Genomic DNA, 16,244 nt, shown 5'->3' with positions numbered 1-16,244 from the left:
ATGTTGCAGTTTAAAAACTGTAGTGTAAAGCACCCTTCTGGCAAGACAGTGATGGAGTGAATGATGGTGAAAGTTTTTTTTTTTTGGGCCACCCTGCCTTGGTGGGAATCAGCCATTGTGATAATAAAAAAAAATAATAAAAAACAAGGCAGGAGATTTAAATACCTTACCACCCTTTATATACAAAAAAGTGTCACAAGTGCTATCACCAATCATTGCAACACTCTTTAACAAATCCATTGAATCCTCTACCTTCCCTACAGTTCTCAAAATAGCAAGGGTCACCCTGATCCATAAAGGAGAAGACCAAACAGAGTTGAATAACTATAGGCCAATATCCAACTTACACCCTCTCTCAAAAATCTTCTAAAAAGTAATTCATAAACGAATCTACTTCTACCTCATCTCCCAAAACATACTCAACCCCTGCCAATTTGGATTCAGGCCTAATAAAAATACTAATGATGCTATTATACTCATGCTAGAACATATATACACTGCAATAGAGAAAAAAGAAGTCCCACTGGGGATCTTCATTGACTTACGTAAAGCTTTTGATACAGTTGACCATGACTTGCTCCACATAAAATTGTCACACTGTGGTATAAGAGGGCACTCCCTCAACTACCTCAAGTCATACCTCAGCAACAGAAGCCAATATGTGTACGTATATGGGGCAAACTCTTCCGCACAACCAATTACAGTTGGTGTCCCACAGGGAAGTGTCCTTGGCCCCCTTCTCTTTCTCCTATACATAAATGACCTACCAAATGCTTCGCAATTACTCAAACCCACACTATTTGCAGATGACACTACATACGTCTTCTCTCACTTGAGCCCAGTCACACTAGCCAATACTGTAAATACCGAATTTCAGAAAATATCTACCTGGATGAGGACTAACAAACTTACACTAAACATTGACAGAACCTACTTCATTCAGTTTGGTAACAGAGCTAAAGATGTCCCTCTTAACATAATGATAAACGGATCACCTATCACAAAGCTAACAGAGGGAAAATTCTTAGGAATCCACCTTGATAATAGACTCAAATTTCATACACATATACAACAAATTTCTATATTAAAATGGTATAAAATACGGACAGGTTGTTAGGTAAGACACATATGCAACAGTTAGGTATCTTTATTATGAAACGTTTCGCCTACACAGTAGGCTTCTTCAGTCAAGTACAGAAAAGTTGATAGAAGCAGAAGATACTTGAAGACGATGTAATCAGTCCATCACCCTTAAAGTTTTGAGGTGGTCAGTCCCTCAGTCTGGAGAAGAGCATTGTTCCATAGTATGAAACAATATGGAGAAGAAGTGACAGGATGGAGCTTTTTATAGCGCCAAGAGGTGAGACGTAGGCCACTAGGAGAGGTAAGAACTCAGATGTTGAGAAGTCAGGTCCCTCTCAAATCCAGCCCCTCTCACTAGTGGAAGTTGTCAAAGTTGATTGCAGGTCTGTACCAAGATACCCTTGTGTTGCAGTGTCTGACAGATTGAACATTAAAATGGTATAAAATACCGACAGGCTGTTAGGTAAGACACATATGCAACAGTTAGGTATCTTTATTATGAAACGTTTCGCCTACACAGTAGGCTTCTTCAGTCAAGTACAGAAAAGTTGATAGAAGCAGAAGATACTTGAAGACGATGTAATCAGTCCATCACCCTTAAAGTTTTGAGGTGGTCAGTCCCTCAGTCTGGAGAAGAGCATTGTTCCATAGTATGAAACAATATGGAGAAGAAGTGACAGGATGGAGCTTTTTATAGCGCCAAGAGGTGAGACGTAGGCCACTAGGAGAGGTAAGAACTCAGATGTTGAGAAGTCAGGTCCCTCTCAAATCCAGCCCCTCTCACTAGTGGAAGTTGTCGAAGTTGATTGCAGGTCTGTACCAAGATACCCTTGTGTTGCAGTGTCTGACAGATTGAACATTAAAATGGTATAAAATACCGACAGGTTGTTAGGTAAGACACATATGCAACAGTTAGGTATCTTTATTATGAAACGTTTCGCCTACACAGTAGGCTTCTTCAGTCAAGTACAGAAAAGTTGATAGAAGCAGAAGATACTTGAAGACGATGTAATCAGTCCATCACCCTTAAAGTTTTGAGGTGGTCAGTCCCTCAGTCTGGAGAAGAGCATTGTTCCATAGTATGAAACAATATGGAGAAGAAGTGACAGGATGGAGCTTTTTATAGCGCCAAGAGGTGAGACGTAGGCCACTAGGAGAGGTAAGAACTCAGATGTTGAGAAGTCAGGTCCCTCTCAAATTCAGCCCCTCTCACTAGTGGAAGTTGTCAAAGTTGATTGCAGGTCTGTACCAAGATACCCTTGTGTTGCAGTGTCTGACAGATTGAACATTAAAATGGTATAAAATACCGACAGGCTGTTAGGTAAGACACATATGCAACAGTTAGGTATCTTTATTATGAAACGTTTCGCCTACACAGTAGGCTTCTTCAGTCAAGTACAGAAAAGTTGATAGAAGCAGAAGATACTTGAAGACGATGTAATCAGTCCGTCACCCTTAAAGTTTTGAGGTGGTCAGTCCCTCAGTCTGGAGAAGAGCATTGTTCCATAGTATGAAACAATATGGAGAAGAAGTGACAGGATGGAGCTTTTTATAGCGCCAAGAGGTGAGACGTAGGCCACTAGGAGAGGTAAGAACTCAGATGTTGAGAAGTCAGGTCCCTCTCAAATCCAGCCCCTCTCACTAGTGGAAGTTGTCGAAGTTGATTGCAGGTCTGTACCAAGATACCCTTGTGTTGCAGTGTCTGACAGATTGAACATTAAAATGGTATAAAATACCGACAGACTGAGGGACCAGACTGAGGGACTGACCACCTCAAAACTTTAAGGGTGATGGACTGATTACATCGTCTTCAAGTATCTTCTGCTTCTATCAACTTTTCTGTACTTGACTGAAGAAGCCTACTGTGTAGGCGAAACGTTTCATAATAAAGATACCTAACTGTTGCATATGTGTCTTACCTAACAACAAATTTCTAAGAAAATTTCCAAGACCGTAGGCATACTATCGAAGATACAGTACTATGTTCCACAGTCAGCCCTCCTGGCCCTATGTCACTCTCTTATTTACCCCTATCTCACCTATGGAATTTGTGCATGGGGCTCAACAACAATTAACCATCTCAGACCACTAATTACTCAACAAAAGGCTGCAGTTAGAATGATAACAAATTCTCACTACAGGCAGCACACTCCACCAATATTCAGAACACTAAACCTACTCACCATACAAAACATCCATACTTATTACTGCACCTATTACATACATAGAACACTTAACTCTGATATTAACCCTCCCCTCAAACATCTCCTTGCCAACCTCAACAGAACACATGACCATAACACAAGGCACAGATCACTCTTTGATGTTCCTCGTGTCCATCTCACGCTATGCAAAAACTCAATGCACATAAAAGGCCCTAAAATCTGGAATTCATTACCTTTAAATATAAAAGAAACACTACGTGTTTATAAATTCAAGTCTCTTCTCAAAGTTCACTTACTCACCCAAAACCAAATAAATACTGAATAACTGAACCTTATAAATTGTATATCCTAAATGTTTCTCACAATTATATCACATAAATGTTAAACTTAAGACCCAATCTAACTTTGTTATTTTTTAAATACACTACCTAACAAAATACTCCATTCGACTGAATGTACAGCAATGCATGCAACCATATGACCTGTCTTTGTAATACTCATTTGTGCTTTATTGTTATCTGTATACAATAATGTTTAATCACTGATTACATCATTGCTTAGTTAATATTAAGTTAATTTTAAGCCAGCCTGTAATGCTATGCATGCAAGTGGCTTTGGCATGCTGCTCTTACCTGTATTTTTTGTACCTCTGTATGTATGCTCAAATTACTAGATAAATAAATAAATGAATAAATAAATAAATTTGAAGGTGCTAGAATTTATGAGTACTAGTACGTCAAAGACCCTGGCGTGTAAGCTGTACTGGTCATGGACCGGGCCGCGGGGGCGTTGATCCCCGGAATAACCTCCAGGTAGTATGGCCGAAACCCTGAAAGGGTTAGCTGATTTTATCGTTATCTGAATTAATTTTCCCCATGAGAAATAATGGAAATCCAATTAATCCGTTCCAGACACCCAAAAGTATTAAACAAAATAATTTTTTTTACATGAAATATACATTTCCCTACACAGAAAACAATGATACATGAAAAATAAAACAATAATAACACTTACCTTTATTGAAGGCATGGTGATGTATGGAAGACGGGAGGAGGGGAGAGGATGGAGAAGTTTACAATTGCTTGGAGGGTGAATCCCACTCCATAAGGACTTCAGGTACCAAGTCTTTATCCTGGGTTACTACCCTCCTTTGTTTTCTAATGCCACTAGGACCAGCTTGAGAGCCACTGGACTTCTGTCGCTCAAAAAAGTTTTCCAGAGAAGTCTGTTTCTGGCGTATGTTAGGAATTGTGTTGGGAGACACAAGATAGTCCTTCGGGGGAGGTACAAGGTGTGCGACGTGTAATCGAAAAAAAAAAAATTATGGAAATTGAATTAATCATATAGAAAAATAGCTTGACACTTTGGCAACACTGTGGTACAAGAATCAATGTTCTACAACATTTCTACAAGGAATTATAGTCATTTATATCATGTATGGTGTCGGCGATGTGCGTAGCACGTCTGCTCTCACCCCGTATATTTTTCAAGTTTTTTCTTGCTATTTCTTGCATTATTCTTTCTAATATAATAATTGCTGATTTGGCATCATATGAGAGTAGGAGGAGCTTATCTGGAGATTTCCAGCCAATCAAGTACCATCTGGGAACATTGGCTGACTCGATGGAATTCCTGCTCTCGAGAGAGAGGCAGGAGAAATCACTTCATTATTACGCTTATATCAACTCTATGGCTTATTTATCTATCAGAATTGATCTAATATGATATAATAAACACTATAAATAACATATAAGCATATTATATACTCTAGACTGAATGAAATAGGTCATAATATGGCGAGTGTCCACCATCAATATTCCATATAAAATCATTTCCCCTCCTCCCCATGTCATATTCTTTGGTCTTGAGTAAGAGAAAACAGTTTTTTGAAGAGGCTAACTGCACTAGAACACCAGTTTTATAAGGAAAACACTGAAACAATTTTTTTTTTTTTTTTTTGAATGCCGGCCCGCATTCCAGACCAATATCTCGGAAGTAAGTTATTGACTTATTTCACTTAACTACGCCTTTACTACTTAATTAAGTGGAATAATATTCTTTATTTTTGTGGAATAAAGATAAGATATTTAGAGGAAAGTGCAACACCAAAAATTCGTATTAGCATTGTTCTCTCGGTACCAAGTCCCCAAACAACCTTGTCATGCTATATAGGCCTAACATCCTGCCAAATGGCATTTTCAGTAAATCATTCTTTTTTCAGTTGTTGTTTGAGGTATCTTATTAACAGTTATTTACAGTAAATAGAGTAAATACTTTGTCTTGTGCACCAACTATGAAAGAAATCAGACGAGAAAAAAAAAAAAATTTTTTTGCTACCCTGCCTTTAATATGAGACTAATATCAGCTCTACAGCTTATTTATCTAGCACAGTTCATCTAATATGACATAATAAACAATATTAATAACATAGAAATATGACTTATACAGTGGACCCCAGTTATCGGCCGTAATCCATTCCAGAAGGTCGGCCGATAACTGAAATGGCCGAAAACCAAATTAATATTTCCCATAAAAATTAATGGAAATACAATTTAATCTGTTCTAGACATAAATATTTACAAAAAAATAATTTTTTTAACAATTATGTAAGTATTACATAACTTTATTGAAGGCTAATGCTGGCTTCTGGAAGATAGGGAAGAGTAAAGAGGGAGGAGTTAGTGTTTGGAAGGGGAATCCTCCTTCATAAAGACTTTAGGTAGCAAAGCCTTCTCTGGGGTTACTTCCCTTCTTTGTCTTTTAATGCCACTAGGACCAGCTGGAGAGTCACTGGACCCCTGTCTCACAAAATAACTGTCCAGACAGCTCTGTTTATTTATTTATTTATTTATTTAGAAATTTTAACATACATACAGAGGTACAAAAAAAAATACAGGTAAGAGCAGCATGCCAAAGCCACCTATATGCATAGCATTACGGGCTGGCTTAAAATTAACTTAAGATTAACTAAGCAATGATGAAATCAGTGATAAGACATTATTGTAAACAGATAACTATAAAGCACAAATGAGTATTACAAAGACAGCTCATATGGTAGCATGCATTGCTGTTCATTCAGTAGAATGGAGTATTCTGTTAGGTAGTGTATTTAAAAAAATAGTTAGATTGGGTCCTAGGTTTAACATTTATGTGATATAATTGTGAGTAACATTTTGGATATACAATTTATAAGGTTTAGTTATTCAGTATTTATTTGGTTTTGAGTGAGTAAGTGAACTTTGAGAAGAGACTTGAATTTGTAAACAGGTAGTGTTTCTTTTATATTTACAGGTAATGAATTCCAGATTTTAGGGCCTTTTATGTGCATTGAGTTTTTGCATAGCGTGAGATGGACACGAGGAACATCAAAGAGTGATCTGTGCCTTGTGTTATGGTCATGTGTTCTGTTGAGGTTGGCAAGGAGATGTTTGAGGGGAGGGTTAATATCAGAGTTAAGTGTTCTATGTATGTAATAGGTGCAATAATAAGTATGGATGTTTTGTATGGTGAGTAGGTTGAGTGTTTTGAATATTGGTGGAGTGTGTTGCCTGTAGTGAGAATTTGTTATTCTAACTGCAGCCTTTTGTTGGGTAATTAGTGGTCTGAGATGGTTAATTGTTGTTGAGCCCCATGCACAAATTCCATAGGTGAGATAGGGGTAAATAAGAGAGTGATAAAGGGCCAGGAGGGCTGACTGTGGAACATAGTACCCTATCTTAGATAGTATGCCTACAGTCTTGGAAATTTTCTTAGAAATTTGTTGTACATGTGTATGAAATTTGAGTCTATTATCGAGGTGGATTCCTAAGAATTTTCCCTCTGTTAGCTTTGTGATAGGTGATCCGTTTATCATTATGTTAAGAGGTACATCTGTAGCTCTGTTACCAAACTGAATGAAGTAGGTTTTGTCAATGTTTAGTGTAAGTTTGTTAGTCCTCATCCAGGTAGATATTTTCTGTAATTCGGTGTTTACAGTATTGGCTAGCGTGACTGGGCTCGGGTGAGAGAAGACGTATGTAGTGTCATCTGCAAAAAGTGTGGGTTTGAGTAATTGCGAAGCATTTGGTATGTGTGAATGTTTTGTACAATGAGTAAGTTTAGGTCTTTGAATATATAGGGTGTGTGTGTTGTCTAGCACTGGATTGCATGATAATTCTTACTGCAGCTTTTTGTTGGGTTATTATTGGCTTTAGGTGGGTTGCTGCTGTTGATCCCCCAGGTACAAATAGCATAGGTGAGGTAGGGATAGATGAGTGAATAATATAGTTTGAGTAGTGTTGATTGTGGCACATAGTAATGTATCTTTGAGAGGATCCCAACTGTTTTGGATGTTTTTTTGTTATGTATTGGATATGGGTGTTGAATTTCAGGTTGCTGTCTAGGTGCAGACCCAGGAATTTGCCCTCATTATGTTTGCCAGTAATATTCAGCTGGGCATCACCTGTTCTGCTCCTAAACATAATGTAGGTTTTGTCTGTATTAAGTATAAGTTTATTGGCAGTCATCCAGGTCGATATTTTTACCACCTCTTTGTTAACAATAGTGTAGAGTGAGGCAAGATTAAGGTGGGAGATGACATAAGTCATGTTGCTAGCAAAGAAAATAGTTTTAAGTTGTTGTGATAAGTTAGGAAGATCATTGATGCATAAGAGGAAGAGCAGAGGCCAAGGACACTTCCCTGTGGTACTCTAGTATCCAGTAGTCTTGTTGATGAGGTTGTGTCCTTAATAGAGACGTATTGATGTCTGTTAGTAAGGTACGATTTGAAATACTATGTAAGTTTGTGGCCTCTTGTACCGTAATGATCAAGTTTGTGGAGTAGGATGCTGTGGCCTGCTGTATGAAAAACTTTCCTTAGGTCAAAAAAGAGTCCTAATGGATATTAATTTTTTCAAGTGCTGTGTAAAGCAGGTCTAGCATTTTTACAATTACTTTGTCCGTGCTTTTGCTTTTCCTGAATCCAAACTGGCAGGGGTTGAAGATGCTTTGCGCTGTTTTAAAAGAGTAGTATCTCTTCTGCACGAGCTTCTTGAAGAGTTTGGATATCAACGGTAAGTTTGATATTGGCCTGTAGTTGTTTACATTGTGGGGTCACCACCTTTGTGTACAGGTGTAACCCTTGCTATCTTGAGTAGTGTCGGGAAAGTGCTGGTTTCTAGTGATTTGTTAAAGAGTAATGAAATAACAGGTGAAAGAACATGAGCTGCTCATTTGTACAATAATGGTGGGACTTTAGCCAGATTTCCTGATTTATTTTTAAATGCCTTAATGATTGTGGTGACTTTTGTGGGCTCGGTTAGTGCAAGATAGGAGGAGGTTGGGAAATTTCCATCTAAGTAATCACTCGCTTGGGCATTGGCACCTGGTGAGATTTGATCCTATGGTTGAGCAAAAGTCATTTATCTTGTTAACTGTGTCAGTAGGTTGTAGATGCGTTTCATTCGGTTTAGTTAGGACAATATCCTAGTTTTTTTCAGTTAGTGGGTGCCCAGACTCTGAGTGTGTCTTCCAGGTCTTTTTTATGTCTCCTCTTGTTTCAGTGAATCTATTAGAGTAGTACAATTGCTTAGCCTTTCTTATTAGTTTGGTGAGGACTGATGCATAGTGCTTATTAATATCTTTGTTTATTAAGCCCTGTCTATATTGCTTTTCATATTGATGTTTCTTATCAGTGGAGCTTAGTATGCTGTTAGTAAGCCATGGGCAACCTAGCCATTTATTCGTAATCTGTTTCGTTTTTATGGGAGAGTGTTATAAAGTCTAAGAAATTTGTTAAGAAATATGTCGATCCAATCATTGACACCATTGGCATTGGAAAATTATGTAGGCCAGTCAACCATACTTGGCTCTGTTGTGAAGTTACTTACTAATGCCTTGTCATGGAGTCGAAAAGTGATCTTGCTATATTCCAGTGGTTGTTTACAAATGTTTGTTAAGAGTAAGGCAGAGTAGTGGTCAGTAGTGCTGTCTGTGGTTATTGCTGATTTAAGGGGAGCTAGTATATTAGTCCATATATAGTCAATTATGGTTGCATTTGTCTCAGTCTGGTTGGTTTTGCTTTAGCTGGTATGAGTAGTGTGTTGTTCAGTGTTCAATTTTTCCAGCTTAAAACCATCGCTGCGAGTCCTGTCTAGGCTAGATATTTTTAGCACACTATTTACATCCCCTTTATTCATTCCTGTTTTCCATTTATACACCTCAGTCATATCCCCTCTAATTCTATGCCTTTCTAGAGAGTACAGATTCAGGGCCCTCAGCCTGTTCTCATAGGGAAAATTTCTGGTACATGGGATCAACTTTGTCATCCTCCTCTGTACATTTTCCAGTGCATTTATATCCATTCTGTAATACGGTGATGAGAACTGTGCAGCATAATCTAAATGGGGCCTAACCAAGGATACATAGAGTTGAAGAACAACCTGAGGATTTCTGTTGTTTATGCTTCTTGATATGAAGCCAAGGATTCTATTAGCTTTATTGTGAATGCTTATGCACTGTTGTCTTTGTTTCAGGTTACTACTAACCAGAACTCCTCAATCCTTTTCGCAGTCAGTAATATTAAGATCTACATTATTTAGTTTATATGTGGCATGGCTATTATAGGGGATAGGGGAGCAATGTGGCAGATGTTGCCAGTATATGGAATAGGTGGTAAGTTACTAAATGCTGTAAAGAGTTTTTATGAGGATAGTGAGGCTCAGGTTAGGGTGTGTAGAAGAGAGGGAGACTATTTCCCAGTAAAAGTAGGTCTTAGACAGAGATGTGTAATGTCACCATGGTTGTTTAATATATTTATAGATGGGGTTGTAAAAGAAGTAAATGCTAGGGTGTTTGGGAGAGGGGTGGGATTAAACTATGGGGAATCAAATACAGTGGACCCCCGCATAACGATTACCTCCGAATCCGACCAATTATGTAAGTGCGTTTGTACGTGTATGTTTGGGGGTCTGAAATGGACTAATCTACTTCACAATATTCCTTATGGGAACAAATTCGGTCAGTACTGGCACCTGAACATACATGTACTTCTGGAGTGAAAAAATATCGTTAACCGGGGGTCCACTGTACAAAATGGGAAGTGACACAGTTGCTTTTTGCTGATGATACTGTGCTTATGGGAGATTCTAAAGAAAAATTGCAAAGGTTAGTGGACGAGTTTCGGAGTGTGTGTAAAGGTAGAAAGTTGAAAGTGAACATAGAAAAGAGTAAGGTGATGAGGGTATCAAATGATTTAGATAAAGAAAACTTGGATATCAAATTGGAGAGGAGGAGTATGGAAGAAGTGAATGTTTTCAGATACTTGGGAGTTGACGTGTCGGCGGATGGATTTATGAAAGATGAGGTTAATCATAGAATTGATGAGGAAAAAAGGTGAGTGGTGCATTGAGGTATATGTGGAGACAAAAAATGTTATCTATGGAGGCAAAGAAGGGAATGTATGATAGTAGTACAAACACTCTTATATGGGTGTGAAACTTGGGTTGTGAATGCAGCAGCGAGGAGGCGGTTGGAGGCAGTGGAGATGTCCTTTCTAAGGGCAGTGTGTGGTGTAAATATTATTCAGAAAATTCGGAGTGTGGAAATTAGGAGGTGTGGAGTTAATAAAAGTATTAGTCAGAGGGCTGAAGAGGAATTGTTGAGGTGGTTTGGTCATTTAGAGAGAATGGATCAAAGTAGAATGACATGGAGAGCATTTAAATCTGTAGGGAAAGGAAGGCGGGGTAGGGGTCATTCTCAAAAAGGTTGGAAGGAAGGGGTAAAGGAGGTTTTGTGGGCGAGGGGCTTGGACTTCCAGCAGGCGTGCGTGAGCATGTTCGATAGGAGTGAATGGAGACGAATGGTATTTGGGACCTGACGATCTGTTGAAGTGTGAGCAGGGTAATATTTAGTGAAGGGATTCAGGGAAACCGGTTATTTTTATATTGCTGGACTTGAGTCCTGGAAATGGGAAGCACAATGCCTGCACTCTAAAGGAGGGGTTCGGGATATTGGCAGTTTGCAGGGGTATATTGTGTATCTTTATACATATATACTTCTAAACTGTTGTATTCTGGGCACCTCTGCATAAACAGTGATTATGTGTGAGTGAGGTGAAAGAGTTGAATGGTGATGAAAGTATTTTCTTTTTGGGGATTATCTTTCTCTTTTTTTTGGGGTCACCCTGCCTTGTGGGAGACGGCCGACTTGTTAAAAAAAAAGGGGGGGGGGCTATTATCCTTTCCAACATTTAGAACTTTGCATTTGTCTATATTAAACTGCATCTGCCACTTCCCGACCATTGCATCAGTCTATTCAAATCATCCTGGAGTGCTCTAATGTCCTCATTAGAATGAATTGGACGGCCTGTTTTGGTATCATCAGCAAATTTGCTTATGTCGCTATTTATTCCATCATCTGTATCGTTTATGTAAATTGTGAACTGACCCCTGTGGAACACTGCTTGTGACGTGCCTCCATTCTGATTTCTCCCCATTTATGCAAAAACTCTGCTGCCTATTTGTCAACCATGCCTCTACCCAGGAAAAAATTTCTCCTATTCCATGTGCCTGAAGTTTCCTCAATAGCCTCTGATGTGGAACTATCGAAAGCCTTACTGAAGTCCATATACACAATATCATATTCAATACCATGATCTACCTCCTCAAATTCTGTAGTGAAAAAAGTTAATAAATTCGTAAGTCAGGAACGCCCCTTTGTAAAATTGTGTTTAGATTCATTAATCAATTTATGCCTTTCAAGATGACTTCGAATTGCTTCGGCGATTATTGATTCCATAAATTTTCCCACTATGGAGGTAAGGCTTATTGGTCTATAGTTCGAAGCCAAGGACCTGTCACCTGCCTTGTAAATAGGTATTACATTTGCCATTTTCCACTATCAGGCACTATGCCAGATTAGCTAAAGGTATGCTAAGTTCCTTTTTACATTCCTTTAACACCATTGCAAACAGTTCATCAGGGCCTGGAGATTTGTTAGGTTTTAGTTTCTCTTTTTGTTTGAGGACCATGTCACTAGTTACTACAATCGTGCATAGTTTATTATCGTCCTGTTCTACATAATCTTTTATTTCAGGAATTTCGCTAGTATTTTCCTGGGTAAAAACTGAGAGGAAGTAAGTATTGAAAATTTCACACATATCCTTAACACTGTCAGTGATCTGACCTGAGTTACTCTTAAGTGGGCCTATCTTGTCCCTAATCTTACTTCTGTATACCTGAAAGAACCCTTTTGGGTTAGTCTTCGAGTCCCTTGCAACTTTAGCCTCATAATCCCTTAATGCTTTTTTTATTCCTTTTTTTTATTTCTCTCTTTAATTGAATATATTGATTTGTTAACTGGCCTTACCCTCTTTTGATATGCCTATATATGCCTCTCTCTTGATTTAATCTTATGTTTTGTTCATCATGGCCCTTATGCTTATACCATGTAGCCTAGGTGCATAGTCGGCTATACCATCTAGGTTTGTGTAAGTACACTCTTTATGACATTCGCACAATGATGAAATCACCCAACAACTCATTTCTCATAATGTATCCCCATCGTTAAGTGACATGTGACTGTATATGTGACCATAATGCCTGTCTACCCTCAACACCATTGTTAATACATGTACTCTACTGAATTTGTATTTCTTGTACACAAAACCCTCCACAAAAATGTAATTACTCATGATTCTCATTAACTTATTTCCATTTGTTTTTTGACTAGCATTTATAAAGATTACTGCAGCTCAGACCAACAATTATAACAGCTACACATTGGCTAATATAGTTGTTTCAGTGCAACCTTCACTTCCTCAGTGGAGAAACATTGGCTAATATAACAGTTTCAGTGGATCCTCCACTTCCACAGTGGAAAAACACAACTATTACAGAGACATATCTTGTCTTTGCAGCAATATGCCCATGAAACAATATATTCTCATGTTTCAAGTACTAAAATACCTTGAAACAAATCTGGTATCACCAGACACAAGTATACATGTGTTAGACATTGAAAATAATAAGAAAAACACTCATATTTAGCATCAACAAATTGTCAATTGTAAATACCAGAGGTAGTAGGTAGGTAGACAGCAACCACCCAGGGAAGTACTACCGTCCTGCCAGATGACTGTGAAACAGAAACCTGTAACTGTTTTACATGATGGTAAGATTGCTGGTGTTTTTTTTTTTTTCTGTCTCATAAACATGCTGGATAACAGGTATATCTTGCTACTTCTACTTACTATTAGGTCACACTACACAGGCAAGCACATGCATATATATATACATACACACATCTAGGTTTTTCTTCTTTTTCCTAAATAGCTCTTGTTCTTTATTTCCTGTATTGTCCATTGGGAAGTGGAAAAGAATCTTCCCTGTGTGATGAGTGGTTTTGAAAACCGACAAGTTGAAGAATTGAGACACTTATGCAACACATGGGAATCTTTATTGAAGAAACGTTTCGCCACACAGTGGCTTCATCAGTCCAATACAAAGTAGAAATGGGTAAGGAGAGTAGAAGTATGAGGTAATCAGTCCCTCAACCTGGATTCGATGTGTTCAGTCCATCACTCTTGTAGTAAGTGCAGCATAGGGCCAGAGAGGTGGCTTATATACTGCGGTGAGATGAGTTGAAGCAGGAGGAGGCGGGATCTTAGTGGGACCTGCCACTAGTGTAAGTAGGTCATCGTCCAAAGGTTGGGCAAGCGTTGAAGTCTTTGTACCAAGATTCCATGATGTTGCAGTGTCTGACAGATGTGATGAATGGTTTTGAAAACCGACAAGTTGAAGAATTGAGACACTTATGCAACACATGGGAATCTTTATTGAAGAAACGTTTCGCCAGACAGTGGCTTCATCAGTCCAATACAAAGTAGAAATGGGTAAGGAGAGTAGAAGTATGAGGTAATCAGTCCCTCAACCTGGATTCGATGTGTTCAGTCCATCACTCTTGTAGTAAGTGCAGCATAGGGCCAGAGAGGTGGCTTATATACTGCGGTGAGATGAGTTGAAGCAGGAGGAGGCGGGATCTTAGTGGGACCTGCCACTAGTGTAAGTAGGTCATCACATCTGTCAGACACTGCAACATCATGGAATCTTGGTACAAAGACTTCAACGCTTGCCCAACCTTTGGACGATAACCTACTTACACTAGTGGCAGGTCCAACTAAGATCCCGCCTCCTCCTGCTTCAACTCATCTCACCGCAGTATATAAGCCACATCTCTGGCCCTATGCTGCACTTACTACAAAAGTGATGGACTGAACACATCGAATCCAGGTTGAGGGACTGATTACCTCATACTTCTACTCTCCTTACCCATTTCTACTTTGTATTGGACTGATGAAGCCACTGTGTGGCGAAACGTTTCTTCAATAAAGATTCCCATGTGTTGCATAAGTGTCTCAATTCTTCAACTTAAGATAAGATTTCGTTCGGATTTTTAACCCCGGAGGGTTAGCCACCCAGGATAACCCAAGAAAGTCAGTGCGTCATCGAGGACTGTCTAACTTATTTCCATTGGGGTCCTTAATCTTGTCCCCCAGGATGCGACCCACACCAGTCGACTAACACCCAGGTACCTATTTGCTGCTAGGTGAACAGGACAATAGGTGTAAGGAAACGTGTCGAAATGTTTCCACCCGCCGGGAATCGAACCCGGGCCCTCCGTGTGTGAAGCGGGAGCTTTAGCCACCAGGCCACCGGGCCAACTTGTCGGTTTTCAAAACCATTCATCACATCTGTCAGACACTGCAACATCATGGAATCTTGGTACAAAGACTTCAACGCTTGCCCAACCTTTGGACGATGACCTACTTACACTAGTGGCAGGTCCCACTAAGATACCGCCTCCTCCTGCTTCAACTCATCTCACCGCAGTATATAAGCCACCTCTCTGGCCCTATGCTGCACTTACTACAAGAGTGATGGACTGAACACATCGAATCCAGGTTGAGGGACTGATTACCTCATACTTCTACTCTCCTTACCCATTTCTACTTTGTATTGGACTGATGAAGCCACTGTGTGGCGAAACAGAATCTTCCCTCCATAAGCCATGCGTGTCATATAAGAACATAAGAAAGGAGGAACACTGCAGCAGGCCTGTTGGCCTATACTAGGCAGGTCCTTTACAATTCATCCCACTAACAAACGTTTGACCAACCCAATTTTCAATGCTACCCAAGAAATAAGCTCTGATGTGCAAGTCCCACTCAAATCTAACCCCTCCCACTCATGTACTTATCCAACTTAAATTTGAAACTACCCAAAGTCCTAGCCTCAATAACCCAACTAGGTAGACTGTTCCACTCATCAACTACCCTATTTCCAAACCAATACTTTCCTATGTCCTTTCTAAATCTAAACTTATCTAATTTAAATCCATTACTGCGGGTTCTCTCTTGGAGAGATATCCTCAAGACCTTGTTAATATCCCCTTTATTAATACCTATCTTCCACTTATACACTTCGATCAGGTCTCCCCTCATTCTTCGTCTAACAAGTGAATGTAACTTAAGAGTCTTCAATCTTTCTTCATAAGGAAGATTTCTAATGCTATTAATTTAGTCATCCTACGCTGAATGTTTTCTAACGAATTTATGTCCATTCTGTAATATGGAGACCAGAATTGAGCTGCATAATCTAGGTGAGGCCTTACTAATGATGTATAAAGCTGCAGTATGACCTCTGGACTTCTGTTGCTTACACTTCTTGATATAAATCCCAGTAATCTATTTGCCTTATTACGTACGCTTAGGCATTGCTGTCTTGGTTTAAGGTTGCTGCTTACCATAACCCCCAAGTCCTTTTCGCAATCTGTATGGCTAAGTTCTACATTATTTAGCCCTTTCAGGGTCCGTCCCGTAGATCTACGGCTTCACGTTGAGTGTCCAAACCGTAGATCTACGCCAAAATTCTAGCGCCGTCAAATTTAGCGCGAAAACGCTCATAGGCCTACATGTGAGAGAACGGGTCTGCATGGTGGGTGTGCGCCATAAACAAAAAA

The 16,244-nt window shown here is 39.3% G+C and overlaps 1 protein-coding gene across 1 annotated transcript in view; it reads left to right on the top strand.

The window, feature by feature from the left end:
- The window catches only part of LOC128685235 (NFX1-type zinc finger-containing protein 1-like), a 356,060-nt gene that overhangs the window by 257,476 nt on the left and 82,340 nt on the right, over nucleotides 1-16,244 (top strand). The window lies entirely within an intron of this gene.

Source organism: Cherax quadricarinatus, chromosome 1 (assembly GCF_038502225.1).
Source record: "Cherax quadricarinatus isolate ZL_2023a chromosome 1, ASM3850222v1, whole genome shotgun sequence".
NCBI classification, from domain to species: Eukaryota; Metazoa; Arthropoda; class Malacostraca; order Decapoda; family Parastacidae; genus Cherax; species Cherax quadricarinatus.
This window is presented reverse-complemented; position numbering and strand designations above follow the sequence as displayed.